Here is a 25773-nt window from a genome sequence, read left to right on the forward strand (position 1 = left end):
AAATATTTTAAAAAATATAAATGTTCCTGTCTCTTTTGAATTTCTGTATTCATGACATTCTCTCTAACACATCCAAAGAATACGTCTCTTATGGATAGGGATGGGTTTTGTTTCACTAGCAATTCAACCAGAACTAAAATATTAGTTTTCAGCTTCTGATACCTAAAATTGGATTCTTCTTTAAGATGATACCTTGAGAACTAGGTTTTGTAAAGAGAAATATGAGATTTTTCAACTACATACTATATAGTATTTTTATAATAAGAAATAAGCATGGATGACTCAGATCATGGTGTTTTAGATACCCCACAAAGTAGCATAAAATTACAGAAAGGAAAAGAGAAAGTACAAAGACCACCTCTTAAATATCTGTCAGATTATGGAGATAAAAAATAAAACAAAGGAAGACAGAAGGGTAGTTAAATACCAAGGTAATTTTTTCCTCCTCTTCAATTTATGCTTGAAACCTGGAGGGAAAGACAACTTTAAAAATATACCAACGAACGTGAAAAATCTAAGGACGGAAGAGATATTGCCCTGCTTTCTGGACGTTCTCAATGTAGTAACATTATATTTCCAAAGTAGTGTTTAAAACATAAATATAAATTCATAAGGAAAGCATAAATCAATGGAAGGGGAGACTGAGTTTAGTTTTCCTAAGGCACTATTGTTTCTATTTAGTGTTTATTAAATCTGGAAGTTTCTATATGTTCGTGAAATACATATTTTAAAAGTTATCTGAAAATATGTCTAAGACATTTGCTAGAATATATCACATAAAAGAATAAGTATCAGACTACTGGTAGCTGAGGTCTTCAGGTTAGAAAACTTGGGCTAGGATTATATGAGCATTATGGCTAGTCCTTTATGAATGCTGTAGCAGCATAAATAGCTGACGTCAATGAGAACAGTCAGGGAAAGATATTGGGGTTTAATGAAGGTAAGAAAGACCTGGACTTGGTTGTACTAGCTGCAGGCTTCAACAGCAGATGTGAAGTGATGGTACCTGTTGTCCCTCAGTTGCACCAGCTTAGGGAGAAGAAGATCTTGACCAATCTTTAAGTAACACCTAAGGGAACCTATAGGGTACAGCCTAACACATGAGGTGCTGTCTTACTCCACTACTATAAACCTCTCTCAAAGACTAAGACTCTATTTGGGTAAGAAATAGTAAAGGGAGTCCAAATTTAAAAAAAAAAAAAAGAGAGAGAGAGAGAGACAGAGATCATGTACCTGGAGGGACTGTGTTATTTGAAAACAACTAAACTAGCTCTGACAGAAGTTGACTTTGAATACACTGAAGGTTTAAACTACAAATATTTTAATTACCCGAATGATAGAAGGCACCGAGATATTGTTATTTGGAAAATCGAAATTAGTATTTAGTATTACTACCCAGCATTGTAGAAAAGCTAGTGGGGGAAATATCAGTATAGCTTTAGAAAATAAAGAGCTACGTTTTCTCTGTACATTTAAATGTAATAAAAAATAAGCTTAGGTAACATAGCAGGACTCTACATTAAAAAAAAAAAAAAAAAAAGTTAGCCAGGCATGGTTGTGCATACATGCCTGTGGGTCCAACTACTCAGGACGGGGAAGTGGAAGAATCACTTGAGCCCAAGAGGTCAAGGTGGTAGGGAGCTAGGATCACCCACTCCAGACTGGGTGACAGAGTGAGACCCTGTCCCTTAAAAAAAAAAAGTAATAAAAATAAATTTGTCATATTGCTAGAATCAGGAGATTAAATAAAGGAGCATCAAATGAAAAGGGAATCGATTTTGTGTGGATATGTAATGAAATGGACATAAACTTGAAGAAAACCAGGGTGAGTCCATGAGCAGCTCAGGAACCTTCTGTCTTTTTCCAGATGTGAGTGTTGTTGCGACTTTTAGTAGAAGATTGCAATCTTTTAAAAAGAATTCTATCAATTACCTTTGTCACAATTTCAACAAGGTTATTCTTTATCCCTTATTTTGTTGTTATTCTGATTTTCTAGGAAGTAATGCCCCTCCTAATTTAGAGCTAACAGTTTACAAATGACCTCCAGATGCCTTTACTGGAATATGAGGCATATGTTTTTTCTCTTGCTCAAGAATATTGAATATATTATTCATTATCTGAATCTTCTGGTTTAAAAATAATTAATGTTATTGTCGAGAAGGAAGAGAGGAGAATGAGTTACAAGATAGAATAAGAGAAAAATTAATTTGAATTTCTTTTCTCTATTTCTTCTCTCACTTTCTCTCTCTCTCTCCTATTTTTGTCTTTATTCTTGTGAACTTCTTATCCTCCTATTTATTCTCTTTTACATTCCTTAGGTCCTGAGATCATTGAACTGGCTATTGGTATAACACTTACTTCAAATAGTTTATGACAGTATATAAATTGATGCTGATCATTTTCAAAGTGTTTATTATTAAGCAGTAAAATAGAAATGTATTAATCATATAAATTATATTATTGAGATCACTCTGGTTATATGCAGTATATTAGGATTTTATGTGTTATTTTATAAGCTTACACAAATACCATCTAAGGTAAATATTATTAGTTTCATATTATAGATGCAGACATTAAAGCACATAGAGCTTAGACAAGAATTCAAAGGTTACACTAAAAGACTCAAGATTTGAATTCAAGTCTTTCTAATTCAAAAATCCTACAGTCTTTCCATTTGATGCTACTACATCATTTATTTATTTATTTATTCACTTTTTAATTTGTTTTTCTTCTTTCATCTCTTAAGCTCCTATTTGACGACAGGCACTCTATTACGCACTATATTTGGTGCTGAGTCACATACACAGAAAAATGACATATGATCTCTGTCTTCAAATAGCATAAAGTCCAGTGGAGAAGAAAGAGATTCATATGGAGTTTAATGAATTAAACAGTATTCAGATGAATCAGAAAATGCTTTAGGAATAAAGGGGGACTTTAAAAAATTACTTTAAAAATGCTACATAAATGTCAGTTTGCTGACATGACCATTTACCTCTTTCAAGCCCCCAAATCTAATTTTGACTTGCTGTCTCCTCTAAAGGCACTGAGAGAAAAATAGGAAAGAAAATGGGAGCCTTGAAAGGTTTAAAATACTTTTCTTAAAAGTCATCTTCTTGCAGAATGGCATTGTGAAAAACTCAATGGGCTCTCTTCCTAGGGAAATAACTATTTAACTTTTAAAATGATATAAAATAACCATTTAGACTCCGGAGATTGTCCTAAGGACATATAACCAGTGGAGGAGCATTTATTCAAGAATATCTATGAAATATCATTAAGAACATTGAGAATCTGTGGCATCTGAGCCACAACTTGCTCCCACCCCCTCCACAGCTTTATGTGATGGAAACTCTTATGTAGATACTCTATTCTGCGTGATTGCAAATAGGAAAGCAGAAACTCTTTCTTACTTTAGCTCCTAGTATAGGACTATGGGCTCCACCTGGGACAGACAGTTCATCAAATACTATCTCAAAGCCTGGTGTTTCAGAAGCCCTATTCCCAGCAAGTGCACCTGAGAGACCAAGGTCCCTTAGCCTACCCAGCTTCCATATGTAAGTAAGGACTCTGCTTTAGATGTGATATGCCAAGAATACTATGTCTCAATTGTCCCACCCCCAGGTCATTCATAGAATGAAGACTCTATCCTTATGGAGCAAGCTAAGAAGACTGGAAGCTACTATTTCCCTCAGTATTCATGCCCACTCATGGAATGAAGGCGTTACTCCTGGAAAATCGGCATGCTGTCCCCTACCACAGCAGGGGTGCAGTGGTGCAGTGGTGCAGGGGTTATGCCCAGAAAGAGACAGGCAGCTCATAAGAATGGAAATTCTACAGCTCTGCCCAAGGGGACTGACTTCATTCACTTATGTATTTATTACTTAAGTATTTATTCACAAAGTTCATGCCTAATGCCATTGTTCCATGAAATCAAAATTTGGTGATATTCAATAAAAGGACTTGGTATTTTTATGATACTAATAGTAATAAGCAAATAGCATGACTACTCAGAAAAGTAACAGAGAGAATTAAGGAAGGAGAAAGTCAAGAAGGGATCTCAGGATGTCAGCATTTAAAAAAAAAAAAGCAGAATAAGGACTTCCAAAATATTACCCTCCCCCCTGCCACGAAAAAAAATAACAAAACAACAGAAGACAAATTTCAGAATGAAATTTTCAAAACTCAAAATTAAACAAAAGTTTACAGTAAACTGAGGAGCACTTATTCAAGAAAAATGAATGGATCTTGGTGAGAACAGTGAGCTTTGTGGCTTTTTAATTTACATTAGTCCCATCCCTACTCCCCAGCTCAGCAGTCTTCTAAAATAGCAATACCTATCCCAGTACTAGAAAGAGGAGAATGAAGCTGGATCTATTTCAAAGTCTTATTCCCAAGGAGCAGCCATTATTTGACCTATCTGGTAATTTCCTGGAAGAGAAAAAAGGTTTTTCATTATTTCACCTGACTTAAAATTCATATAATGCTAAAAGCCACACTTGGGGATGGAGGGGGGAAAGCAAGCATCATTTTGTAAACATTTACAGGCAAGTTTTTAACATACTTCTGCCTGCCTGGAGTGATATATAACAATTGAGGTGAACAATAAACCAACCAAAAAACTTAAAAGAAAAAGTTGAAGAATGAGACATCTGTAAGGGCACTGAAAAACTCTGACACATTCTTGGAAATTTAGAAGAACATATTCATGCACAGTGGTGTGCACATCCTCAGGATAGCCTTTGGAAGACCCTGGTGTCTCAAGCCTCTGACTGAACTTGAAGCTCTGTACAAGAAGAAAATAAATGGTAGAGTTTTAAACTGCCTAGCTGAGTACTGAAGGTGTGCTCCAACATGCACGTCCACCAAGAGCCCGTTTGCAAAGACTGAAAATATTTTTGGTTTTCTGTGTTTAAGTAAATAGTTACCCAATTATTAACTGTCAAGCTAATGGAGTATATATAGACTTCAGTATCCAACCACAGCAAAGAACACAGTCTTTACAAAATTTGCTCAGAAAAAATCATTAATTAAGCAAACAATAAGAACTATAGTAAGTAACAACAAAAACAAACCCTGGGGGAGGGGAAAATTTGATTTCTAGATTTGCCACATTGTGTGTTTTAAATGTCCAGTTTTCAAAAAAAAAACTTGTAAGATATGCAAAGAAATAAAATGGTATGGTCCATACACATGGAAAAATAGGAATCAATTCAAACTGTTCCTATAGAAACATCAGCACACAACTTACTAACAAAAACTTTCAATTAGGTATTATAAATAAGTTCAAAGAAGAAAATGTACAAATGACATCAAATAGAGAGTTCCAATAGAGAGACAGAAACCATTAAATATAAATTATAGAGTTGAAAGGTATAATAACTAAAATGAAGTATTCACTAGAGGGGTATGGCAACAGATTTGAACAGGCAGAAGAAAAAAATCAGTGAACTTGAAAGCTGGTCAATAGTCATTACCCAGTCTAAAAAGTAGAATGCAAAAAGAATGAAGAAAAATGAACAGAGCCTCAGATATCTGTGGGTACCATCAAGTATTTCAAAATACACATAATAGGACTTCTAGAAAAAAAGAAAATAGAGAAAAGAAAACAAAATGGAGGAAACAATACCTAAAAGATTCCCAGATTTGAAGAGAAAATATTCACCTACACATCCGGAACCTCAAATAAAATAAACTCAAAGAGATCCACATTTAGACACTTCATAATCAAGTGGTCAAAAGCTAAAGAATCTTGAAAGCAGAAAGAAAGAAGTGACACATTCTGTCATACATACAAGCAATCCTCAGTAAGATTAACGGCTGATTACTCGTGAGGAAATTCTGATCATCTAGAGGCCTTCTAGAAGAAAGTGGGATGGCATATTTAAAGGGCTAAAAATGGCTGGGGGCAATGGCTCACACCTATAATCCCAGCACTTTGGGAGGCTGAGGCGGGTGGGTCACCTGAGGTCAGGAGTTCAAGACCGGCCTGGCCAACATGGTGAAACCCCATCTCTACTAAAAATACAAAAAAAATTAGCCAGATGTGGTGGTGCATGCCTGTAATCCCAGCTACTCAGGAGGCTGAGGGAGGAGGGTCACTTGAATCTGGGAGGCAAAGGTTGAAGTGAGCCGAGATCACACCACTGCACTCTAGCCTGGGAGACATTGAGGAAATATTCTCTCTGCAATGTAGTTTGCTTTATTTCAGAGTGTCTTTCTTTTGTACGATTACACTAACCCTGATGACCTATGAAAATAGTAATTACAGTTTAAGCCCAGAGGCTAGACTTAATAAACGAGAGCCTGAGAGAAATGTTAGAGAAGAAACAATAGGGACTCTCTTTAGAAGGCAAATGCTTGGTAAGTGATGCTCTTTGTGATTTATTACTGGTAAATACCTGAACTTGTATCACTGAAGTTGAGGATAACACTTGGTCAAGTGTAAGGGACATCCAAAACAGGAAAAAAAACTATTTAAACGAAAACTTATCAAAGTCTATCCATTAGTTCTTCATACATATCTGTTATGATGAATTCAGCATAGCCTATTTTGTCTTGAGGACAACATGGCATCAATATCATTGATGTAGGTGAACTTGAATTGAATTGTAAAGCTTGCAGGCTTCTGGTGAGTTTTTTTAAACTTCATTGAGCCCTTTTTCCTAACTACAGAGAGGTTACTAAATTAGGTAACTGTGGAAAATGCTCATTTCATTTAATAATATCGTAACTCAATTAATATTTTTATTAACATTTTTCTTTTCAAGTCTATGATATGTCTTTAGGTCACAGGGTACCATGAAATCTCAAGATGAACATCCATGATAATTTAAATGTTCCAATCAGTATCACTGCATGAACATAGAACAACAGAGTCTTCCTCAACCCTTTGGATTCATAACTTTACTTTTACTCAGCTTTATCCTATCTGTCCTGTTCCCCAAACTCAATACCGTACTTTGCTCTCTCCAATTTTCTTACTTTGTGTGACACTTCGGTAATGGTCTGTCTTTGACCATGGTCTGTTTTTTGACCATGGATGTAAGAACCACTTTAAAGACTGCCCACAGCAATAATATATTGAGGATGATTATGTGTCAGGCCCCATGCTAGACACTGAAATTATGAGGCAAACATGACATACACAATTCCCGAGCCTTTAAAATCAAGACAGAGATAAAGATAAACATACAGGTATATTTAGTGTTGTCAATAACTGAACCCAATGTAGATAACACAGGAAATGAAAACATGTAGGAAAGGCATATATTGAAATTTCATGGATGGAGGAATGACAAAAGCTTTGCAATTATGAAAGCCTCCTGTTGAAAATGACATTGAAGTTGAGTCTGAGGTATAAATAGTAATTAGCCAGGTAAAATAAGTCATATAGGATTTTGTCATCATGTTGTTAACTGGTTATTATGCAGACTTGATTTTGTAGTTGCTTTATGGTGTCAATGGTCTTTGTACTTAAGTGTGTTTTCAGGTGGCTGGTAATGGTCTTTTATTTCTATATTTAGCATTTCCATAAAGATCTCTCTCTCTTTTTTTGTTTTTTGAGATGGAGTCTTATTCTGTTGCCCAGGCTGGAGTACAGTGGTGCAATCTCAGCTCACTGAAATCTCCATCTCCAGGGTTCAAGAGATCATCCTGTCTCAGCCTCCTGAGTAGCTGGGATTACAGGCATGTGCCACCACACCTGGCTATTTTATTTTATTTTATTTTATTATTTTATTTTAGTAGACACAGGTTTTCGCCATGTTGGCCAGGCTGGTCTCAAACTCCTGACCTCAGGTGATCTGCCTGCCTCGGCCTCCCAAAGTGCTAGGATTAAAGGCGTGAACCATCTCTTATAAGGTATGTTTGCTGATAACAAATTCCCTTAGTATATGCATCTCTGAAATCTATCTTATTTCTGCTTTGCTTATGAAACTTAGTTTTGCTGGTTTGAAATGATTGCTTGGAGTTTCTTTTCTTTTTTTTCAAGAACGCTGAATATAGGCCCCAGTCTCTTCTGGCTTGTAAAGTTTCTACTGAAAAGTTCACTGTTAGTCTGATGAGGTTCCTTTTGTAAGTGATCCTCCCCTTCTCTCTAGTTGCCTTTAATATTTTTTCTCTCATTTGAGTGGAAGATCTGACGACTATATATCTTTGAGATGGTCATCCTGTATAGTATCTCACAGGGGTTCTCTGCATTTCCTGAATTTGAATATTGACTTTTCTAGCAAGGGTGAGGAAATTTTCATGGACTATATCCACAACTATATTTTCCAACTTGAGCAATTTGGAAAATTTCTCACACTCTCTTTAATGAGTCCCTTTTATGACTCATTGGGATACAAACAAGTCATAAATTTGATCTCTTTATATGATCCAATATATCTCAGAAATTTTGCTCATTCTTTTTACTTTTTTAAAATGTTTTTGTCTGAGATAATCCAGAGATCCAGTTTTCAAACTCTGAGATTCTTTTCTCAGTATTATATATTCTGCTGTTAATTCTTGCAACCGTATTATGAAATGTTTGTACTGAGTGAGCTAAAAAAGTTCACTACAAGAATTTCATAATACAATCACAACCGGTTTGGTTCTTCCTTAAAATTGTCTTTTCCTCTTTCAGCTCCTATATCATTTTATTGTATTTCTTAGAGTCCTTGGATTGGGTTTTGACTTTCTCCTGAATCTAATAATCTTTATTCCTATCCATATTCTGAATTCTATGTCTGTCATTTAGCCATTTCAGCCTGGTAAAGAACTGTTGTTGTGGGACTAGCGAAGTCATTTGGAGGTAAGAAGACAGTCTGGCTTCTTGAGTTGCCAGATTTCTGTGCTGGCTCTTTCTCATCTGTGTGGACTTATGATCCCTTAATGTTTGAAATTGATGTCCTTTGGATTTTTTTTTTTTTTTTTTTTTTTTTACTTTTATCTTCCTTGATGCCCATGGTGGTTTGACTATGTTTTAAGGAGGGTTCAGGAGACCAGCTTCAATTCTGAAAGATTTCAGCAGACCAAGGCTCAGGTCAGTACTCCTTGCCTGTGTGCTTTAACTCTAGGGGGCTGGTATAAAGGCCCTTACTTGGTTCTCTGGACCCTCAGAGTTAGAAACCTGCTGCACTGGAGGGGACTAGGTGTTCCCAGTCTGCTGACCTCACCCTTCCAAAGGAGGGTGCTGGCCAAAGCATTTCATCAAGTGGTGGCAATGGGTTCTATGCTCACTCACTCATGCCAGCAGTCATGACAGTGCAGTGGGGTGCACATGTCTTGGCTGGGATGGGTCACTGGCTGGGGTAGGGCACTTAGATTTTGCAGGTACTGTATACTGGTGAAATAGTTGGGGTTGTATTTTAGGCTATAATCCAATATATGGTGCATACAAGTATTAGCCAGCAGATAGGCTATTACTCTGCTGCATAGCTCTTTTGTGTTTTGGTGCAGTTGGCAGTATTGCTCTGTGGTATAGGTGGAGAAGGATGATCCCCTCACCCAGCCTGCTCCTGGACTTGGAGGAATCCACTCTGATCACTGACTCCATGTGCACATTTATTTTGTTGGGTGTTCTGGTCCACAGGGCTCCCTCAAGCAGGCATCATGGTTGGCAGAGAAGCTGTGTCCTCTACCACCCTGTGAACCTGGGCATCTCACCTGTTTTGGTAACCTGAGAATGAGGGCTCTGCCCAAACCAGGAAGCCCTACTCAACTAGGAAGTGTGGGGTTAGGCGAGGGTCACCTAATACGTTGTCTGAGTGCTTCTGAGAGGGAACACCGTGTTGCACCTGCACACAGAGTTCAGGCAGTAGTGAGATAACTGGACTGGAAGTTCTAACAGGTGGACCCATCTGGTTATGAGAGGCAGGATCGGGTGAATTTGCCCACCCTGCTGTCTGGGTGTTTCCTGGGGCAACAAGAGACTGTACCTGCTGGCTGAGTTTACATAGAAGTGAGACCACTGGGCTGGAAGCTCTGGCAGGCGTGGCCCAGCTGGCTACTAGTGGTGGGGGCGAGTGACATACATCCTGCCATCTGGGTGTTTTCTGGGGCAGCAGGAGACTGTGGCAGAAGCCTTCTGTTCACCTCTAAGCCGGAAGCTGACCCCGAGTCCCTTGTCTGACGAGGGAGTGATAGCAGTCTTACTGCTCTCAAGCTCCGCAACTGCAGCCTCTACTGGGGCTATTACACTGGTCCCAATCTGTTCCAGGGATCAAGGCTTGTAGAAGTCCCCTTGGACTTGAGAGTTGCCAACCCAAAAAGTCTCTATGGCTCTCTGCCTCAGTTCAGAGGCATGAGGGAGATGTGTGTGTGCGCCAGCGTGTTTCTCCCATTCCCAGATTTCTGCAGGTCCTGTGGAGAGTGTGAATCCCCCAGGGAGTTCTCATTTACTCTTAACCTTGTTTCATGTTTTCGGGAGCTTCTTCTGGCTCCACATTGATCCCAGATAGGCTTCTGCCCAGCTTTGCTCCTCTCTGCCCACTGTGTCCCTTTGGTGTCTTGATGGATCTCAATGTGGTTTCTTAGACAATTGGCTTGTAGGTTCGGTGTTCGCTAGCCCTTTGTTTCTTCTCCGTGACAGCAGCACACATGAGCTGCTTCTAGTCTGCCACCTGCACCCAACACTTCTGTGCTCATTTTATAAACTGTTGTCTGAAGGAGGTTGGCTTTTGATGGGAGGAGGCAGCCCTATTTATTTGAATGATCTCTTTCAAAATGATGAACTTTGGTTTTGTATATTGAAATAAATATTTTTTTCTCCTTTCTGCAACACTTTAAAAACTATTTTATTGATTTCTGAGCATTTGAGGAAATGGTAGAAATCAGTAAGAAAATTATTTTAAGTACTCGTTTTCAGTTACTGCTACTTTTTTAAGAGTGATACGTAGACTAGTAAACTTAAAAAGACACAATTGGTTTTTAAGGCAGAGTCAAGTTAATCAGTTTTATAACTAAAATTACTGTGGATGTATATGCCAGGGGCTAATAAAGTCTACTTTTATTATTTAATTCACTCCACAGACAAATTCAATTTGTGTATTTTACTGTTATAAACGGAGTAAACTTCTCTATATACGATCATTAGCATCTTAAATGTGGATTATTCTATTAAAAAACAAATTTCACATTAAGTATTTAAGTAGTATGGTTAGTTAAAATGAAAGGTTGTTGACAGTTTTTTGTTTTGTTTTGTTTTGTTTTTTGAAAAATTAGTAACTTCTGAAATGGAGAAATACCTATAGAATTTTTTTTAAAAATCCAAACATTTTCATGGCCCATAAAGTAATGCCCCTCATTCTAAAAAAAAAAAAAAAAAGTAATAATTCATTGCCAAAGTGGACCTCCTCTGATTCCTTTATTTTTTACATTCTCTTTATTGAGGTAGCTTTTCCATAGTGACAATTTCTATTCTCTAAAATAGGGCTCATTATTTCCAGTATTCTCCCAGAAGATTTAAAAATATTCTTGATTTCAGGAAAAGGAGATCAAAGATCACCTCCCAAAGTATTCTCCAGAATAGTAATTTAACTAGAGCACATTTCTCTCCTAAAAGAGCTGGGAGGCAATATGCTTCAGTAGAGAAACACTAGTCTAGTTGTCAGGGGATGTGAGATATTATTTCAGGTCGAGAGCTATAGAATTTGTTTCTTCATCTGAATCTTTTATTTTCTGGTTTTTACCCTCGTAAGTTTTATTCAAGGAAGAGATTATTCTTACCTTGTCAAAATAAATTTGAAATGGTCTAGTAGAAATATCCACAAATATTTTAGCTTTTAGATTGGTGAATTTGAACATATAGATGCTTGGTTTTTTTATCTTAACCTGATTAAAAACTTTTTGAGATTTCAGAGTAACTATTTTCTGCTGCTCTGAGGCTTTCATTTCAGGGTTAGCTTTTCTGGTCTAATTAACCATAGACACACAAGGAGTGTAGTTAATAACTACACTATGTGATTTTGTTTGCAAACAATTAAAAATACTTTTTTAAGTAGAGAAGAAATTTGTTAAAATGACATTTTTTTAAAAAAATCACTTAATTCATGGGACGATCAAGGGACAGTCTCAGAAAAGGAGAAAGAGTACATGGAGGCAAAAGTCATGCCACAAAACTAGCCTGCTGAGGAAAACAGTAGCATCAGAGGAGACTAAAACAGCAGGTTGCTCCACTATGACTGCTTTTCTTGGAAACTACATTTGGTGGCCACCACTTCTGCCTCTTTCTGATTCAACCATCTCTGCTTCTTTCATCACTGGCTTCCAATTTGGAATTTTGGCCAGACACAGACAGGTATCTATCTCTTTCTGAGTGGTCCTTGAAGGTCTCCTGCTGAAATTATAATCTTTGCAAACTGTGAAACTGTCATTTTCTTCTCAAGAGAGGAACAGTCCTGTTGCATGAAAACATCTGAAAATACATTTTGTCTTCATTTCTGGGCTGCTAGTGACCCATTAGGGTACACACTACACGATGATGAAGTGACAATAGTTTGTAAGTCACTGAATGGTGTTTATATTATAATCTGACTTATAATTTGTATAGTTAATATGAAAAACATTTAAGTATGGTAAAGCAATTTAACTTATAGGATGCATAATGTAAATAATACATTTCAAAGGCTTATTCTTTTTTTTAAATTTATTTATTATTATTATACTTTAAGTTCTAGGGTACATGTGCATAACGTGCAGGTTTGTTACATATGTATACTTCTGCCATGTTGGTGTGCTGCACCCATCAACTCGTCAGCACCCATCAACTCATCATTTACATCAGGTATAACTCCCAATGCAATCCCTCCCCCCTCCCCCCTCCCCATGATATGCCCCGGTGTGTGATGTTCCCCTTCCCGAGTCCAAGTGATCTCATTGTTCAGTTCCCACCTATGAGTGAGAACATGCGGTGTTTGTGATAGTTTGCTAAGAATGATGGTTTCCAGCTGCATCCATGTCCCTACAAAGGACACAAACTCATCCTTTTTTATGGCTGCATAGTATTCCATGGTGTATATGTGCCACATTTTCTTAATCCAGTCTGTCACTGATGGACATTTGGGTTGATTCCAAGTCTTTGCTATTGTGAATAGTGTCACAATAAACATACGCATGTGTCTTTATAGCAGCATGATTTATAATCCTTTGGGTATATACCCAGTAATGGGATGGCTGGCTCATATGGTACATCTAGTTCTAGATCCTTGAGGAATCGCCATACTGTTTTCCATAATGGTTGAACTAGTTTACAATCCCACCAACAGTGTAAAAGTGTTCCTATTTCTCCACATCCTCTCCAGCACCTGTTGTTTCCTGACATTTTAATGATCGCCATTCTAACTGGTGTGAGATGGTATCTCATTGTGGTTTTGATTTGCATTTCTCTGATGGCCAGTGATGATGAGCATTTTTTCATGTGTCTGTTGGCTGTATGAATGTCTTCTTTTGAGAAATGTCTGTTCATATCCTTTGCCCACTTTTTGATGGGGCTGTTTGTTTTTTTCTTGTAAATGTGTTTGAGTTCTTTGTAGGTTCTGGATATTAGCCCTTTGTCAGATGAGTAGATTGCAAAAATTTTCTCCCATTCTGTAGGTTGCCTGTTCACTCTGATGGTAGTTTCTTTTGCTGTGCAGAAGCTCTTTAGTTTAATGAGATCCCATTTGTCAATTTTGGCTTTTGCTGCCGTTGCTTTTGGTGTTTTAGACACGAAGTCTTTGCCCATGCCTATGTCCTGAATGGTATTACCTAGGTTTTCCTCTAGGGTTTTTATGGTATTAGGTCTAACATTTAAGTCTCTAATCCATCTTGAATTAATTTTCGTATAAGGAGTAAGGAAAGGATCCAGTTTCAGCTTTCTACTTATGACTAGCCAATTTTCCCAGCAACATTTATTAAATAGGGAATCCTTTCCCCATTTCTTGTTTCTCTCAGGTTTGTCAAAGATCAGACAGCTGTAGATGTGTGGTATTATTTCTGAGGACTCTGTTCTGTTCCATTGGTCTATATCTCTGTTTTGGTACCAGTACCGTGCTGTTTTGGTTACTGTAGCCTTGTAGTATAGTTTGAAGTCAGGTAGCGTGATGCCTCCAGCTTTGTTCTTTTGACTTAGGATTGTCTTGGAGATGTGGGCTCTTTTTTGGTTCCATATGAACTTTAAAGCAGTTTTTTCCAATTCTGTGAAGAAACTCATTGGTAGCTTGATGGGGATGGCATTGAATCTATAAATTACCTTGGGAAGTATGGCCATTTTCACGATATTGATTCTTCCTATCGATGAGCATGGTATGTTCTTCCATTTGTTTGTGTCCTCTTTATTTCACTGAGCAGTGGTTTGTAGTTCTCCTTGAAGAGGTCCTTTACATCCCTTGTAAGTTGGATTCCTAGATATTTTATTCTCTTTGAAGCAATTGTGAATGGAAGTTCATTCATGATTTGGCTCTCTGTTTGTCTGTTACTGGTGTATAAGAATGCTTGTGATTTTTGCACATTAATTTTGTATCCTGAGACTTTGCTGAAGTTGCTTATCAGCTTAAGGAGATTTTGGGCTGAAACAATGGGATTTTCTAAATATACAATCATGTCATCTGCAAAGAGGGACAATTTGACTTCTTCTTTTCCTAACTGAATACCCTTGATTTCTTTCTCTTGCCTGATTACCCTAGCCAGAACTTCCAACACTATGTTGAATAGGAGTGGTGACAGAGGGCATCCCTGTCTTGTGCCAGTTTTCAAAGGGAATTTTTCCAGTTTTTGCCCATTCAGTATGATATTGGCTGTGGGTTTGTCATAAATAGCTCTTATTATTTTGAGGTACGTTCCATCAATACCGAATTTATTGAGCGTTTTTAGCATGAAGGGCTGTTGAATTTTGTCAAAAGCCTTTTCTGCATCTATTGAGATAATCATGTGGTTCTTGTCTTTGGTTCTGTTTATATGCTGGATTTGTTTATTGATTTGCGAATGTTGAACCAGCCTTGCATCCCAGGGATGAAGCCCACTTGATCATGGTGGATAAGCTTTTTGATGTGCTGCTGAATCCGGTTTGCCAGTATTTTATCGAGGATTTTTGCATCAATGTTCATCAGGGATATTGGTCTAAAATTCTCTTTTTTTGTTGTGTCTCTGCCAGGCTTTGGTATCAGGATGATGTTGGCCTCATAAAATGAGTTAGGGAGGATTCCCTCTTTTTCTATTGATTGGAATAGTTTCAGAAGGAATGGTACCAGCTCCTCCTTGTACCTCTGGTAGAATTCAGCTGTGAATCCATCTGGTCCTGGACTTTTTTTGGTTGGTAGGCTATTAATTATTGCCTCAATTTCAGAGCCTGCTATTGGTCTATTCAGGGATTCAATTTCTTCCTGGTTTAGTCTTGGAAGAGTGTAAGTGTCCAGGAAATTATCCATTTCTTCTAGATTTTCTAGTTTATTTACATAGAGGTGTTTATAGTATTCTCTGATGGTAGTTTGTATTTCTGTGGGATCGGTGGTGATATCCCCTTTATCATTTTTTATTGCATCTATTTGATTCTTCTCTCGTTTCTTCTTTATTAGTCTTGCTAGCGGTCTGTCAATTTTGTTGATCTTTTCAAAAAACCAACTCCTGGATTCATTGATTTTTTGGAGGGTTTTTTGTGTCTCCATCTCCTTCAGTTCTGCTCTGATCTTAGTCATTTCTTGCCTTCTGCTAGGTTTTGAATGTGTTTGCTCTTGCTTCTCTAGTTCTTTTAATTGTGATGTTAGAGTGTCAATTTTAGATCTTTCCTGCTTTCTCTTGTGGGCATTTAGTGCTATAAATTTCCCTCTACACACTGCTTTAAATGTGTCCCAGAGATTCTGGTATGTTGTATCTTTGTTCTCATTGGTTTCAAAGAACATCTTTATTTCTGCCTTCATTTCGTTATGTACCCAGTAGTCATTCAGGAGCAGGTTGTTCAGTTTCCATGTAGTGGAGCGGTTTTGATTGAGTTTCTTAGTCCTGAGTTCTAGTTTGATTGCACTGTGGTCTGAGAGACAGTTTGTTATAATTTCTGTTCTTGTACATTTGCTGAGGAGTGCTTTACTTCCAATTATGTGGTCAATTTTGGAGTAAGTGCGATGTGGTGCTGAGAAGAATATATATTCTGTTGATTTGGGGTGGAGAGTTCCATAGATGTCTATTAGGTCTGCTTGCTGCAGAGATGAGTTCAATTCCTGGATATCCTTGTTAACTTTCTGTCTTGTTGATCTGTCTAATGTTGACAGTGGAGTGTTGAAGTCTCCCATTATTATTGTGTGGGAGTCTAAGTCTCTTTGTAAGTCTCTAAGAACTTGCTTTATGAATCTGGGTGCTCCTGTATTGGGTGCATATATATTTAGGATAGTTAGCTCTTCCTGTTGAATTGATCCTTTTACCATTAAAGGCTTATTTTCAATTGACAACTAATAATTGTATATATTTATGGGGTACAAGATGATGTTTTCATATATGTAGGTATTGTGAAATCATCAAATTAGGCTAATTAGTATATCCATTACCTCAAGGTATCAATTTTTGTGTGATAAAAACATTTGAAATCATTTTCTAACTATTTGAAATATTCAATATATTACTATTAACTATAGTCACCATGCTACACATTAGAAGACCAGAAAATATTCCCCCTATCTAACTGAAGGTTTGTACCCATTGACTAATGTCTCTTCTGTCCATATCCACTCTCCATCTTGGCCTCCAGTAACCATCATTCTACTCTATACTTCTATGAGTACAACTTTCTCAGATTCCACATATAAGTGAGATCATACATTATTCATCTCTCTGTGCCTGGCTTATTTCACTTAATATAATGCCCTCTAAGTTATTCATGTTATTACAAAGAACAAAATGTTCTTTTTTAAAAAAAGATGAATAATATTCATTGTACATATATCACACTTTAAAAATCTGATCATCATTCATTGATAAACTTTTAGGTTATTTCCACATGTTGGCTATTGTGAATAACTCTGTAATGAACATGGGAGTGCAGACATCTCTTCGACATACTGATCTCAATTCCTTTGGGTATATACTCAGTAGTGAGTATCATATGGTAGTCCTATTTTTAGATTTCTGAGAGACCTCCATACTATTGTCCATATGGCTGTACTAATTTCCAATCCCATCAACAGTGTATAAGGGTTCCCTTTTCTCCACATCCCCACTACCACTTGTTATCTTTGATCTTTAATATAATAGCCAATATAATAGGTATATCATTGTGGTTTTAATTTGCATTTATCTGATGATTAGAGATGTTGATTTTTTTCATATATCTGTTGGTCATGTTTATGTCTTCTTTTGAGGTATGTCTACTCATTAATGCCAATTAATGTCTTGTCAATTAATATGGTTATTTGTTTCATTTTTATTGAGTAGTTTGAGTATCTTGTACATTTTGGAATATTAGGCTCTTATCTGATCTATGCTTAGTAAATATTTTATCCCAATCTGTGGGTTGTATTTTACTCTATAAATCATTTTCTTTTCTGTGCAGAAGAGTTTTAGTTTGATGCAATCCCAACTATCTATTTCAGTTTTCAATGCCTGTGTTTTCAGGTTATATTCATGAAATTACTGCCCAGACCAATATTAAGAAGACTTTCTCCTATGTTTTCTTCTAATAGTTTTATAGTTCCAGGTTTTATCTTTAAAATTTATTAGTCCTTTTTTACATTGCTTTAAAAAACACCCTAAACTGGGTAATGTATAAGTAAAAGAGGTTTAATTGGCTCACAGCTGTGCACGCTGTACAAGCGTGACTCCAGCATCTGCTTCTGGGAAGGGCCTCAGGAAACTTACAATCATAGAGGGAGGGAAGTGGAGATGGTATGTAACATGGCAAGAGCAGGAGCAAGGCAGGGGCGGGATGCCACATTCTTATAAAAAATCAGATCTTTCAGGAATACAGAGCAAGAACTCACTCATCATGAGGACAGCCACAAGCCACTCACAAGGGATCTACCCACATGACCCAAACACCTCCCGCCAGGCCCTACCTCTAACACAGGGAATTACATTTCAACATGAGATTTGGAAAGAACAAACGTTCAAACTGCATCAATTCTTTAGTCCATTTTGAGTTGATTTTTGTATAAGGAGTGAGATAAGGCTCCATTTTCATCATCTGTATGTGAATACCCAGTTTTCCCCAACCTAATTTTTTTAACAGAGTGCCCTTCCCATTGTGTTTTATTTGCACCTTTGTCAAAAATCAATTTGCTATAGATGTGTGGGTTTATTTCTGGGCTTTCTATCCTATTCTATTGGTTGATGTGTCTGTTTTTACGCCAGTATCATGCTGTTTTGATTACTATAATTTTGTAATAGACTTTGAAATACCCTAGAGTGGTACCTCAAGCTTTGTTCCTTTGGGTAAAGATCATTTTGTTTATGCAGGGTCTTTTGTGGTTCTACACACATTTTAGGATTTTTTTCTATATTTGTGACAAATATTGAAATTTTCATAGGAATTTCAGTGAATCTGAAGATCACTTTAGGTAGTATGGACATTTCAACAATATTAATTATTATAATTCATGAACACAAGACAGGAAAGATACATTCTGGATCAATAAATGTAATAATTCCATGAGCAATAGCAGCCTTAGAAGAGACAATGCTGCTCACCTATTTTTCATGTTGACTAGATAATAATGGTATTCTTCTTCCTTAAGTTTTGCCCTAATAACTTAAGTCATTTGAATTGATATTGAAGTCAATATAAGAATAGGTATATTACTTTTTATTCTGATTGTAATTCTATCTTATTTACTTAGATGGTAAAATGTCTACCTTTTAAAGACAATTTATTTACTATTTGTTGCCTTTAATAATGAGATGATTTTTCTATAATCAGATAATAATATATGTCATGTGCACAGGTAAAAATTAAGACATGACATGACTATTATTGGTACTTTTTAATAAATAATATAACACCTTTTCTACAGCAGAGCATTAGGAAAAGGAATGGAAGGCTGAAGGACAAAAATATTGGAATGTTAAACAGGATTAAAAGGGACTTCCTATTTTTCTATATCCAAGAGAAATAGAAAGAGATATAGTAAGGAATTATAGAAAAAGAAATTGAATTTCTCTTCTACTAATTTGTGACTTTTTGAAAAAGATAGTGCCTTGATCAGAAATAGGCTAGATGAGTGATTGCCACCATAGAATTCATTTTCTCAGATAGATGTTAAGTAAAGAAAACCAGTCAGGACACAGCACCTAAAGGAAAAAAGGGAGAAAATGATTTTGTAAGTATTGAGAAGAAGAAAGAGAAGTCTTAAGCTTTGATTTTTGGAGTAACTTATCATCAAGGTCACTTCTGCTCCACCATGGAAATAAAGTACCAATGGATTTATAAAACAGATTTTGCAGGCTGAAGTCACTTAAAATTTGTAAGCGGCTAAATATGCAGTTTACTTTACGTATTATATAGACTTTTCTGTTGTTCAGAGTTTATAAAATGCCTTATATAAAGGGATTTATTTCCTTTTCAGTTCTTCACAGAAATGCTGAGAAAACAGAAATATGAAACCTAAGGCAATAGAAATTCCACAAAATTAATTTGCTAGAGTGTTTTTCAAACTTATAAATATAGGGTTGTGACATTTACATTAACGCTTTTGGAGGTTAAGAGGAGACCTCCAACTATAGTTAGAAAGCATTATACTTTGAGAATATTGATTGAGGAGTGATAAAACATGACGTGTGTTCTCAAATAACAGAGCCTTCTCAGGTGGAAATGCCGGGATAGCAAGAGTAGGAGAACAGACAAACCACTAAAATCAGGGTTAGGCCTTCATAAAGCAACTGATACGCCCCAACCTGCAGAGGTCTGTTTTCTTGTGTTACTCAGTGAACCAGAATTTTTTATTTTCCTGGCATTCTTAGGTGGCCATTATTGCTGTTATTCCAGCTGTGATACCAACAAGAAATAGCAAAGTTTTTGCCTTCAGGAAGCTCTCAGTGACAACCAGGTCAGCTTAAAGATAAATTATGTGATGTGAATTTGCCTTTCCTTTTCTGTTAGTGTCTGTGTTAGACTCCATCCCACTATCATTTGGTTGACTACAGAACTTAAAACTATTTAGATCTGAATCCCTTAAATTCTCATTATCTATATATTTTATTGCCTTATTAAAGAATGTTGTTGTTAACAGGTTTTACCTTTGACTAAGGAGTAAACTGGCATTTAAATTCTGCATTGCAAGTCCTTAAATTAACATTCTAAATATTATTCCACCAATTAGCAGACGAGAATGTTTCATTTTATAGAAAATTGTTATATTGTATTTCTTCTTATACTCTAAAAAACAACAACAGCAACCCAAACCTGAGTTAGTAGCCAAATTTTTGGCTACTCTTGTTGAAATATCTCTTTGTTGAAGTGCAGAAAAAACCCCGAAACTGCAAGACTGTTCCAAGGTAAGTCACAAAGTACCCTGTCTCTGTTTTATAGAAAACAAGGTCCAGTAAGTTTAACAATTCTTGATATAAAACTTAGGCAGTAAGTATGTCCTTTATTACTATTTGGAGTATAATGAGATGCACAAAAGTATTATGTATAATTTTGTATTTAAGTCTATGACTTAGTTATAAAAAGTACTCTTCTGTTATATTTTCCTTTGGAGTCTAACTATTGTCCTTCTATGATAAAGCAAATAAAGCCTCTTATACTTTAACAATGAGTATCCTGAGGTTTTCTAACGTCCAAATGATTAGAAAATCTAACAAAGGGAAAAATTTCAGCAGACCTTGGGAAAAAATGCAGTAGTATAAAAAAAGATTATATTGAGAAGAATTGGAGTTTAATATCACATTAAGCTTTGGCAACACAACTAGGGATTTACAAAAAGATAAACCAACTCTGGGTATAACAAAGTAGCACTATTTCTTTTTCTGCTTACAAAATTGCTATGTTATAGTTCATCTCTTATTTGAAATCAGACTGACCAAGCTGGAAATATGGAACATATCCTCCAATTTTAAACAGAATACATTTATATTCTACTTAAAGATACTACTGAAACATAATAGCACAAGGATAATCGCCTTTGAGAGAAGAGCAGTTATAAATACTGAGAATACTGAGAATAGCTAACAGCTACAGTTATGTATCATAGGGGGTGGAGATTAGTAGACAGATCTCTGGGTAGCACGTTGGAAGATTGGATTCTATTTGTGTGTCAGGAATTATTTTATTTTGTGACCTTGAGCAAGCTGCTTAAGCTCATTGTCTCATAATTTTCCATAAGCATAATGAGTATAGCACTACTTGTTCCTCTGCTCCAAAGATTGATTGGAGTGCTCTTTCAGAAGAGTGATGGCTTACTAATCTCATTACTATTATTTTTAATATTTCATGTCTTCCCCCTGGAATACTTACGAAAATACTTCAACAAGGCTTTCAAGGAAAGTTATACACTAATATTCTGTGGTTATCACAAATGATAAGAGTTGATGTTCACCTTGTATAACTATTATTAGTTATACAAATAACTAATAATAGAACCAGGTATGAATGTTCTATACAGCAATTTGCTCATTAAATTAAACAATTCATTTCCCAAATTTTACGCTTCATAGAAATTGCTTTTCTGCCTAATGAATCCTGTCATCAACCAAGCAATTAATTTATCCACGGATATTCTGAGAACTGATCTGTCATAGCATTAGGTTTTCTTATGATAGATTAAATATTGTTGATTAAAAAATCTATAGTTCTGCAATTATGTTTCCTCCTAAAGAATCAATAACAGGGGTGACTTGACCACTTAATTATTTGGAGAACTTTCCATAAAGTATCTTATGTTATTTTCCTTTACAAATAATATAACATTGTCTAGTTAATATAATAAGTATTGGTTTTAGAGTATTCTTAACATTAAACAGTTTGAATCATATATGCCTTGCTGCCAGAAAGGTTAAACCTAAAAGACACTAGCTTTGAAACTTCATGGTTGGCCATGGGAATAGCGCCAATCTTATTTTTTGTTCTTCTCATTCTTATTCTTAAATTTCCTTGAAACATAAATAAAATTACAATGTATATTTTTGGGCTCTAGACTATTTATATACGAATTGTCCAACTTGTTCTAGATGGAAAATATGGCTCCTTTATAATTCTAATTTTGGAATTTGAAGTACTAGACTTCTAAATGAAATTCAGATTTTTCCCAATTTCTTCAAATAATTAATTGTATTTAATTGCATGTATTTAGCCTTTTTTGGAATTACTCATCTTTATTTCCCCAATGTGTAGAATATTATCTCAGAATAGATAACTAGTAATTATTTGAGAGAAGAATGAATGGACATGTATTCACAAGTTTATTTATAACTAGAATGTTCTAGAGTCACAAAGAACTTTCTTTCTTTACAATTTTCTTCATATTATTGTTATATTTCAAATTCCAAGGATGCCTGCCAATTAAAGTACTATATTAAAATATGTCATATAGCTTTCTAAAATTTAAAGATATTCACAAGAGAATTATATATCAATTTCCATCACTGCTAAACTCTGCATGCTAATATTTCATGAGCACTTACTATGTCCCAGAGATTTTTGAAGACATTATTTATGTATATATGTATTTTATGTACGTATGTGTGTGTGTATGTGTGTGTGTGTATGTATGTATTTTGTACAATATATTTGGTTGTTAATCCTCATAGCAACCAGGTATATTGTACAAAAAGCTACTATTTTTTTTTTAGAGAGAAGGAGGAAATTTAGTCAAATCAATGGCAGGTAAGTGTCATAGACCAAGTTAAACTTAAGGACCATTTTGCTACAAATCCAGGGCTATTTTCATGTTCTTTGACTGTCATGCTTTTTCGTCCTTCTTCCTTTAGGGTTATGAAATAATCTATAGTGGCAATTTCTGTAAGTTTGACAAGTCATCTGTCTTTTAAAATTGGGACAAGATGAGAACATTTAAAAAACTCTTCATGAAGAGGTATGGATAAAACTAAATTGGATTTTAATAAATTTGTAGCCCAATCTTAACACACTGATATAGGCCCTGGAGCAGAACTGGAAGCCTAACCAGCATGTACAGTTTACCAACCCAAAGGCTTTGTACTTTAACAAATGTCTATTTGGATCCAGATAAATGACAGTGAAAGGAAAAGTGAACAGCGTCTCCTGAATTAAGAGATCAGGGTAGATCACACAGAGCATCTCCCACTGGCTCCTACCCCACATCTTATACAAATAAAAATATAATGAACTTTAAGAGAAAACTCACATGTATGTGTGGAGACTGAGAAATAATAGCCTATTAGTTAATGGCATGCTTTTTGGAGACACACAGTCATCTCCTGGGATAGAAGTTGAATCCCATGGTGTCTTAGTGTCCTCATCTGTAAAATGAAGATAATAATAGTAACCCCCTGTAAGGTGGTATGTGTTCATTTTAGCTTATTCTCTGACTTAATGCTCCTGAATTCTCATGATAAGTACAAAGGAAGTCACAAAAGTAGGCCAAGAGAATATGTAAGGAATGTGCCAGCAAGATATAATAATATTTGACTAAGAAATAGTGCAAAGAGTTTATGAACTTATTTTTGTGGTATCAAACATAATCAGTACAAGCAGGCAAGGGAAAGCCTTCTCTCTTCTTGGCTTCTGACAATAATGATATTTCTGAGAGAGTTGTTAGTTAAGAGAGTCAAATGAGGGAATATACAATGGTTGACTCGTTTTAATATTAATATTTTAATCATGATCCTAATACTGTTGTGATATACATGTTGTAGGGTTGTTTGGGATTTCAATGAGATAATATTCCTAAGTCTCTTAGCACAGTGCCAGGTAAAAGTAACAATCATACAACTTTATTATATTAATGGTATTAAATAAGATTAATATTAAAAATGATGTTAATTTACTTTTGATATATGCACAGTGTGTGACTAGTTTCTCAATATCTACCAGTTCTTCTATATTTAACTTTTTAATTCCTCAAATTAGTAGCTTACTGTTGGCTGTCCTCAAAATACCTGATATGTCAGGTAGAAATAGCTGAACATTATATTATGAGAGGAAAACAATTAATTTGTTTAACATTTAGTAAAGTAGTTATACAAGTCTCACTATTGGGAGCATTTAGCTTATATGGATATAAAAAATAGATCCAGAACTCTACATATGAAAATGAGAGGTCATCCCTGCTGTAAAACTTTATACTTCCCACTGATGGAAAAGCTCTTGGGCTCTCAGATCAGATTTGTGCCACCGGGTTCCTTCCCATTATTCAGGTCTCTGCTTAAATGTCACCTTCTCTAGAGTCTTTTCTGGGTAAATCTATGCAAAATATACCATTTCACTCCCTTTTCACTAATTTATATTCTTTACAGTATTATTAGTATCTGAAATGTTATTAATATATGTGTTTATTTTCTGTTTTGCCTTCTAAATATTAGCTCCGGAGGCGTCGGTATTTATCTCCTTTTCCCTCACTGTGCCTTCAGTGTATTAGACTGTGGTTGACACAAGTGAGGGTTATTTATATTTGTTATTATATTTGTTATATTTATTTATATTTGTTAATTTATGATATTTGTTATTTTTTGATTAACAAAAATCAACATTACTTATTTATATTTATATTTGTTCATTATATTTATATTTAGTATTTATATTTCTTTGTTTGTTAATTTATGATTAAATGAATGATTTTCAGCTTTAGGGCAGTTTCAAAGCTACATGACTTAGGGTAGGTATATAATGTCTTCTGAGGATGTTCTAACATTTACTTTAGAAATAAGAATAATTACTTCACAAGTGACTTATAAGCATTACATACAATTAAATTAAGTAGTGTGAACTGCGGTATCTTTCCCTTAGTAGACCCTCAGTATATGTTTGTTGCTATGGACACATAAACTACATATTTAATAAAACAATTCAGTGAGGTAGACAATATTATTTTATTACACACACACACATTTATGTATTCATTTAAGAAACAGAAAAATCAAGGCTAAAAGGCGGCAAGCTAGTTGTTGATCATCACGCAGTCAAAAGTGATTGCATCTCAATTCTAAGCCTATTCACTCTTAACTTGAACCTCTTAACTTGCTTGCTGAAGCAAAGAGGTGACTACAGCTTCTATTTACCTACAAACTGGAAAAGGTAGTCGATAATACAAATGACTGAGGAACTCCACTAAGCTCACCAGTTCATTTCACTTTGATGGCCAATAGTCATTAAGTAGAATGGATTTAAAACAATGACCTAGAAATCAAAGGCAGTATATAACCTATTACCAATCTCTTGAGCCATCTTGCCTGCCAACAATTTTTAAACGTTCTTTTGATTTTGAAGTTGCTGTGTCATAAAATAACATTTTGGAAATTGTAGAGAAAAATAATTTAGAGTGTATATAAGCTTCAAAACTTTAAATTTCACTGTAATTACTAGAGAGGAGCAATGGTAACTTCGCAAAATCCAATTACTTTTTTTTTTTTTTTTCCAGTCCAGGGATTAGAGAAACAGAGGTTTTAAGGCGAAAATGGTTTATTTGTGCCTTCAATGTAAGTAAATTTCTCCTCTTTCCATATCCCATTTTGATCCTTCCCTTTGTATTTTTCAGTGCTACTCATATTTTCACCCTTAATTACCATTTAACATGTAAATAATTGTATGATGATGAAAATGATACTGTGGCTTTCCCTCTTTTTCTGAGGCAGCCTTGCAGATAAATTGTGAGCGATCGATTCCTGTTGAAGTGAATAGATGGCCTAGTTTTGCTGCAA

The sequence above is a fragment of the Theropithecus gelada genome, chromosome 15 (genome assembly GCF_003255815.1).
Source record: "Theropithecus gelada isolate Dixy chromosome 15, Tgel_1.0, whole genome shotgun sequence".
Classification (NCBI taxonomy): Eukaryota; Metazoa; Chordata; class Mammalia; order Primates; family Cercopithecidae; genus Theropithecus; species Theropithecus gelada.